Genomic DNA, 8,201 nt, shown 5'->3' with positions numbered 1-8,201 from the left:
GTCGTGTGAATGTGACGATACCAGCTGCTGGCTGCAGATGTCATGCGCGGTGGTCTTGAAGAAGAAGAAGAAGAAGAAGAAGAAGAAGAAAGATATTTCATGCCCATTTCCTTTCAGTTCCTGAACTTTATGAGCCGCTGACAGGGAATGCTTTCGATACTCATGAATTTTATGTTACCTCCATCAGGAAAGAACTGTCCCCTGCGAGTATCTGTACGAATGTGGTCATCAGTCTTTCGCCCCACAAAGGTGAGAAAATTACGTCACCGTATCCTCTAACGGGAGTAAGGAAGAAAGAAATTTTATGTCCGGCTGCGCATATACTCTCAAGTCTGCTATACAGCGCATGGCGGGGGGTATTGGTACCAATAAAAGGTTTCGAGTTGTAGCGGGACTTTGAATTTCGCTGCGCTACACTCGTTCCCTCGGATATAATTATACTGCCGCAGCTGTATGAGCGCTCGACGGCAGAGAAAATATTTATAAGAAAATGAAGGTACGAAAATTGTAACTCTTTTTGTTTTCTACCCGCTATTGTCTCTTGAGAGCGAAAGCTTAACTTCACTTATTCGCTAGTCTTGGTATGATTCAGACCTAAAAACTTATTCGTTAGTCTTGGTCTGATTAAGACGTAAAAACTTATTGATGTTGTGGTGTCGCCGCCAGACACCACACTTGCTAGGTGGTAGCTTTTAAATCGGCCACGGTCCGCTAGTATACGACGGACCCGCGTGTCGCCACTGTCAGTGATTGCAGACCGAGCGCCACCACACGGCAGGTCTAGAGAGACGTCGTAGCACTCGCCCCAGTTGTACAGACGACTTTGCTAGCGATGCTACACTGACAACTACGCTCTCATTTGCCGAGACGATAGTTAGCATAGCCTTCAGCTACGTCATTTGCTACGACCTAGCAAGGCGCCATGACCAGTTTATATTGAGATTATATAATGTATCAACAAGAGCGATGTTCACCAATTGTGGATTAAAGTTAAGTATTCTACCAGCTACTCTTGTTTGGCTAGTCTTATTTCTCTGACCTGTTCCAGACCTCACGCCAGCCTGCGTGAGCTTATAGCGTGCATTTCGGCATCCTCGCATAGTGACTTGGCTGTCTTGCCAAGTCACAACAGATGTGCAGACATATAGTATTGTGGAAGCTTGTATGAAATTTGGAGGATGGAAGCAGCCGAAAAATACATTGCATTCAATATCAAGATGGTATTCATTCGTAGACATTAGTAATTCGTGGACGATGGAATTTACTGCAAGTATCTGGAGCAGCTACGACCTTTTCATGCAGAAATGAAGCAGGAGATTGTTGGAGAACAAGACCTGAACACCGCACGAGAGAAGACATATTAACATGGTAATGAATGTACTCTTACCTACGCCATTTCCCCTGTTAATCACATTTTGTTATTCTCTGTTGTCTTTCAAATAATTTTTGTAGTGGAAATTGGTTGACTTTTGCTCAGAAACGCCACAAGGACCACCCCAACAATAGCTTTTCCGAATCACGAAGTCCGATAGCTTTTCTGTAATACGAAGTCCGATTTGCATTTCATTCTTTTCCTTTTTCACGGTCATTAACGATTTTAAAATCCCCTTTTTATTCACCATTTCTTTCCCCATTTTCAACCTTTTCTTTTCTTCTCTTTTTCTTTTTTATTAACCACTACAAAGTTTTGTTTGTCTGGAGTAGGTCGTCACGGAGACACTCAAAAATCTAAACTGCCAGAAGCTTGAAAGCCTAATTACAAACCTTCAAGACTATAGGAAAATAGTAATAAGTACAGCTGTCTACCAATATTTCCGGTGGACACTGCTTTTGCTTTCTTATGTGTTGTGATCTGCGATTTCTCTCTTGAGACACTCCCAAACAATGTCAAGATTTTAAATTCCCTTTCATTTTTATGACAGATTATGGCGACCGCTGTTTGACCTAACACGTTATGACAGTTGGTGATGAACAATAAAGTGCTCTCCAAGCAATGATATACGACAGCTCACCTTAAACAATCTTTTATGATGAATGATGATCCGTTCATCGAATGGGAACGTTATTAATGTTATCCAACCATGTAACCAGGATTAAACATATTACGGTCCTGTGCTGCATTCATGTGAACTGGTTCACGTCCAGTAGTGGCAAGCCCTACTCCACAGCGAACTTTAAAATATAACTCTTCGTCACAATAACGGGTAGGACTGCCTATCATCCTGTGTACACTGACCTACCTGTCAGCTCTGCTTGCTTCTAGACTCGCCGTACGTCACTCACCTGTCAAACTTACCTGAGCTGCCTTTCGTAGAGTTGTCCAAACACTGTGCTCCAACACGTGAATTCAGCTGTTACCTATTTACATACAATCACCCACAAGAAGAGTTACACCACCTCGAAATAAAGAGGCTCCTAATTCTGGAATAATTGAGCTGTGTTACGAAGGTCGAGTGCCCTCGAAATCACTAATTGTTCAGTATTCCTTACAACAACACTCCCTCCAAGATGGCCAGTATCAGAATTCAAAGACTCCGACGCTAGAGGACGCTACCAACAGAACAATGCCTTGCAGGATGCTTAACTCACACATGAGTTTAAACGCCACAACACCGCTAACCTGTGTTGGGAACCCTCTTCAGTACCATCTGTCTTGCTTTGCCTTGCCACGTGGGATTTGGGGAATCTGGCCGCGATATTTTGGACAGCGACTGCACGCCTAATGTTTCCCCAAACGGAAGTCACTAAGCCAAACGACAAGCTGAGACAGTACGGTCCTCAGCGACTATCTCAACACACTTGAATAATGGACTGCCTCCAAACACACCACAAACCACCTAACTTGCATTGTCAGACTTGGTATGACGCAACAAACATTCGCATGGCTCTTTGACTGTTGGTGTCTAACCTCTTCAGTTCGTCACCTGCAAATATACTTATTGCACATGATGAAAGTCACTTCCTATGCTAATGTAACTCGCGCAACATTACACGCTCGGGTGACCATTAACAATAGCCATTTCCACGTATTCTTTCAAATAGCATGGACCGTCGCACCTCTCCTAAGAATGGCCAACCGCCAGTAGTAGAACAAACTATGTACGATCCCATTTTTTAGTGCGGGTTGCCTTCATCAGGGGCAGATATGCAATCAGGAGCAAACCTATTGTTCTCCTTTGATTGACAGGTACTTAACCTATTGTTCTAATTTGATTGAAGGTACTTAACCTATTGTTCACCTTTGATTGACAGGTACTTAACCTATTGTTCTGCGAAAAGGATCCTTCCTTTTGATTATCGGGTACATAACATATTGTTCTGCTAAAAGGATCGTTCCCTTTGATTGTCAGGTCCTTAACCCATTGTTCCTGCACCCCCTCCTCCCTCCCAACACCCCCTCAGGAAACCTCCAACCCACACCCCACCTCGCCCCCCTCCCCCCCTGCTGCTACAGGTACACTTTCAAGTCTGAGTTATTGGAATAATCTCTCTCACTTATCAATTTGATTGTCTGCTTCATTAAATTGCTCAATTAATTAACCCATACCCCTCTGGTAAACGCCCACTTCTGGAAATTGGTGGGAAAAAGACTCAATTGATCGGTCATTTGCAGGGAATTTGATTGCAGTGTATGTAATATTGTATAAACAATTTAGACAACATGCGGAATATAGCTCATTTAAACAATTTATGGGATTTAAGGCAGTGTATGGAATATACGGAAATTTGTGGCTCTTTGATTGAGGGAAGGATCTCATCACAGGAAATTCAAGGGTACATTGTTTATTTATAAAAAAATACTGTTTGTGGGGGTTCTGTTTCTCTTGATCATCATTCTCCGTTGTTTGGAAACTTGTAGGTCTTTTAGGAAGTAATTACATGGGGCAAACATGTTGCATAACCTAATGTTCAGCACTGTACACTGGGTGTCTTAACCTAATGTTCAGCCCTTTGTCTGAACTTAACCTGTTGTTCTGTTAAGTGGTTTTCCGTGTCACCCCCAATTCATTAAACTATTGTACCACCTTTGATACCAAATGAAGTAATTAGTTATGTTGGTTGGTTGTTTTGGGGAAGGAGACCAGACAGCGAGGTCATCGGTCTCATCGGATTAGGGAAGGACAGGGAAGGAAGTCGGCCGTGCCCTTTGAAAGGAACCATCCTAGCATTTGCCTGGAGCGATTTAGGGAAATCACGGAAAACCTAAATCAGGATGGCCGGACGCGAGATTGAACCGTCGTCCTCCCCAATGCGAGTCCATTGTCTAACCACTGCGCCACCTCGCTCGGTAATTAGTTGGGTCCTCCCACCATTTTCTGCTACACTTTTCGAATTTCACTTGCTTCTGAACGCCATTTCTGGCGCATTCTTCTTTGTCACCCACCCCCTTCAACTATTGTACTGCATTTTACACACAAAATTTTGCAAATTAATCTCGTGTTCTGCACTTAACCTGCTATTCTGCTCCATGTGACCCACTCACACACACCCTCCCCTTAACTATTGTACCAAAGAGCCACCAGTTTCCATACATTCCATACTCTGCCTTGAATCCCCAAATTGTTTAAATAAACACTATTCCACATGAAACTTCCTGGCAGATTAAAACTGTGTGCTGGACCGAGACTCGAACTCGGGACCTTTGCCTTTTGCAGGCAAGTGCTCTACCAGCTGAGCTACCCAAGCACGACTCACGCCCCGTCCTCACAGCTTTACCTCTGCCAGTACCTCATCTCCTACCTTCCACACTTTACAGAAGCTCTCCTACGAACCTTGCAGAACTAGCACTCCTGAAAGAAAGGATATTGCGGAGACATGGCTTAGCCACAGCCTGGAGGATGATTCCAGAATGAGATTTTCACTCTGCAGCGGAGTGTGCGCTGATATGAAACTTCCTGGCAGATTAAAACTGTGTGCCGGACCGAGACTCGAACTCGGGACCTTTGCCTTTTGCGGGCAAGTGCTCTACCAACTGAGCTACCCAAGCACGACTCACTCCCCGTCCTCACAGCTTTACTTCTGGCAGTACCTCGCTCCTAACTTCCAAACTTTACAGAAGCTCTCCTGCGAACCTTGCAGAACTAGCACTCCTGAAAGAAAGGATATTGCGGAGACATGGCTTAGCCAGGGGAGCTTCTGTAGAGGACGGGGCGTGAGTCGTGCTTGGGTAGCTCAGTTGGTAGAGCACTTGCCCGTGAAAGGCAAAGGTCCCGAGTTCGAGTCTCGGTCCGGCAAACAGTTTTAATCTGCCAGGGAGTTTCATATCAGCACACACTCCGTTGCAGAGTGAAAATCTCATTCTACTATTCCACATGTTGTCTAAATTGTGTAAACCATATTACATACACAGCAAACGATTTCCAGACAAATTCTTTAACTAAATAAATAAACTATATCCCATACACTGCCATCAATAATTAAACAATATTCTATACATTGTCTAAATTTTTAAACAATATTCCATAGGCTGTAAACGTATTCCCTCCCAATGACCGATCAACTGAGTCGGTTTCCCGCCAATTTCTAGGGAGGGGGTTTACGATAGGGGTATAGGTTAATTAATTAATCAATTTAATGAAGTAGTCAATCAAATTGATAAGAGTGAGAGAGATTATTCCGATAACTCAGACCTGAAAGTGTAGCTGTAGCAGCAGGGGGTGGGGGGAAGAGGAGGTGTGGGTTGGAGATTTCCTGAGGGGGTGTTGGAAGGGAGGAGGGGGGTGCAGGAACAATAGGTTAAGGACCTGGCAATCAAAGGGAAGGATCCTTTTAGCAGAACAATAGGTTAAGTACCTGTCAATCAAAGGAGATCATACCTGCCTCTGATGAAGGCAACCCATACTAACAAAATGGGCTCGTACATAATTTGTCGTACTAATCCTGCCCCTCTTGCGGCTAGCGTGTGCCGACGAGACTGTCTTTAACCAGCATAATTTACTGTTTAGCAAATATACTTGCAACCCTGACCTTCTCCATTATGGAGGTATACAGACCAGAAAATAAACACATTTGTAAACAAGGCATAATGTGTAAGCATGAAAAGAAACTTAGTAAGCTTTTTTGTCTGTTTCCTGATGAAAAATGTCAGCGAAGCACTTTCAAAAAAAGCAGTCATTTGTTTTATAAAAGAATTCTAAATAAAACTAACATTACTTTTACACAGAATGAAACTGTCTTGCTGGTAAAAGGGCTGAAGTACAATGTCATGCCCAACTTGTCTGACAAAAAGGTGATTGAAAAAATGCATCTCGATCTAAAAATTGGTCTTGATTGTAAAAAATAGATAATGCGTGTCAAACTAGAATTGCTTATGATGTAGCTAATATTCTTAGCAAAAATTCAGCCACTCTTCATAATGTTATGCATAACGATAGAAAATTGGTTAATTCCATTAATAATAAACTTAAGGAAGCAGATTCTCTAATAACTAAGTCTGATAAAGGTTGCTCTTTAGTTATTGCTTATAATTCTGAATATACTTCCAAAACCTGAGATTCTTTTAGCAAAAATAATGTTTCAGAACAGCATGAGGATCCGACATCTGAATTACAAAATATCTAATTAAACCTTTCCAGATGAAAATGCATATTAACATGAAACCTCAGCCCCAAAACTTCGGTCTCAGTTTAAAATTCAAAAACCTTACCATCCGATACGTCCGATATCTAATAGTATGAATAGCGCGTACTACGATTTGGCCAAATTTTCTACATGAAACTCTGAAAAACTCATTCGTTTTTGAGAACAATTATTCCATTCCCAATAATCACGCCTTAGTCCATAAAATAAAAGATTTAGAATACAGTTCAGGCTTCAAGTTGTTTTCATTAGACATCCAAAATCTCTATACTATGTCCTTGTACTGGAAACGCGTATAATCGTAGAAAAAAAATTACGTCATTTCAAAAAAGAGTTGTCAGACGAACAAATCACTGACTTCACGAATCTCATCACAGTCGTAGTCAAGTACATCTATTTTGAATTTAATTAACAATTGTACCAGCAATCCGACGGTCTTGCTATGGGAAATCCCTTAGCTGGTATTCTTGCCCATATTTTCATCAACTCTCTAGAAGAAAAGTTTCTTAACTTTTTTCAAATACGTCACTAGGCATTCTCTCCGATCTCAGATACGTTGATGATATTTTAGTCATCTATAAGGGACCTGCTGATGGCATTGACCCTATTTATAATCTCTTCAACGAACTTCATGAGAAAATATTTTTCACCATCGAACTTGAAAACGAGGCCCGCCAATTAAACTTCCTTGACTTGACACTTACAATAGAAGAAAATAAAGTCTTATTCAATATTTTTCGTAAAGAAACATATTCTGGTCAGATCGTTCCTGCGTCTTCTATGCATTCACAGTCTCATAAAAACGCCTTCTTTTACTCTGATATTCACCGAGCTACATCCATTCCACTTTCGAAAGAAAAGTTCAAAGACGAAATCAGTTTACTCAAAACGATAACAGTTAATAACGAGTATAAACCTGGTACAGTAGACGACATTCTCAGAAAGAAAACTGTTAAAAAAGTTACTACCTCGGCACCTCTATAATTGAATCTACCCCCAAAAAATATTTTTCTATTCCTTTCTTGAGGCCCATCTCCTGTCAGATCCAACGACTTCTGCTCAATAAATACAACTGCAACGTTGCCTTTTCTAAAATAAAAACTCGAAAAATCTTCATTCATAATTTAAAATCGATTCGTTACCCTTTAGAATGTTCTGGCGTCTAGAAGATTTTCTGCGACACCTGCTCTTCTTACTACATAGGACAAACATGACATTCCTTTGCAACCAGGTATAAAGAACACCTTTTTAAAAACAAATTGTACTAGCCCCGAAAATTGGTCCTTTGCCGACCATCTTCTGACTACAGGTCACATGCCTAAAGCTGTTTCCGATACCTTGCACTCCGAGAAAAAGGGCGTAGACTAGATATTCTTGAAGAATTAGAGGCTTTTAAACATATTTCTCGAAATGATAGCTTCATTCTCAATGAGCAGCTACAGTTGCGTAACAAAAATTTCTTCAACGATATAAAGCAGTTACTTGACATTTAATTTCGGGTCTCCTCGTGCACTTCATTGAAATGTTTTTTTTTTTTCCATCTAAGTCATCTCATAAATTTTCGTTTGTTGAAAGGTTTATTGGCTGTATTTCATGTTATATCGTTTTCTACAGGCTGTGTC

General features: G+C 41.4%; 2 non-coding genes across 2 annotated transcripts; one reads left to right on the top strand and one right to left on the bottom strand.

The window, feature by feature from the left end:
- Window positions 1–4,913: 4,913 nt before the first annotated feature.
- Trnal-caa (transfer RNA leucine (anticodon CAA)) lies at window positions 4,914–4,988 on the bottom strand. Its single transcript has one exon. It is a non-coding gene; the product is annotated as a tRNA-Leu (tRNA).
- Window positions 4,989–5,160: 172 nt separating this feature from the next.
- Window positions 5,161–5,235, top strand: Trnas-uga (transfer RNA serine (anticodon UGA)). The gene has a single exon. It is a non-coding gene; the product is annotated as a tRNA-Ser (tRNA).
- Window positions 5,236–8,201: the final 2,966 nt, after the last annotated feature.

Source organism: Schistocerca cancellata, chromosome 7, assembly GCF_023864275.1.
Source record: "Schistocerca cancellata isolate TAMUIC-IGC-003103 chromosome 7, iqSchCanc2.1, whole genome shotgun sequence".
NCBI lineage: Eukaryota > Metazoa > Arthropoda > Insecta > Orthoptera > Acrididae > Schistocerca > Schistocerca cancellata.
Note: the sequence above shows the minus strand (reverse complement) of the source record. Positions and strands in the feature narration are given on the sequence as shown.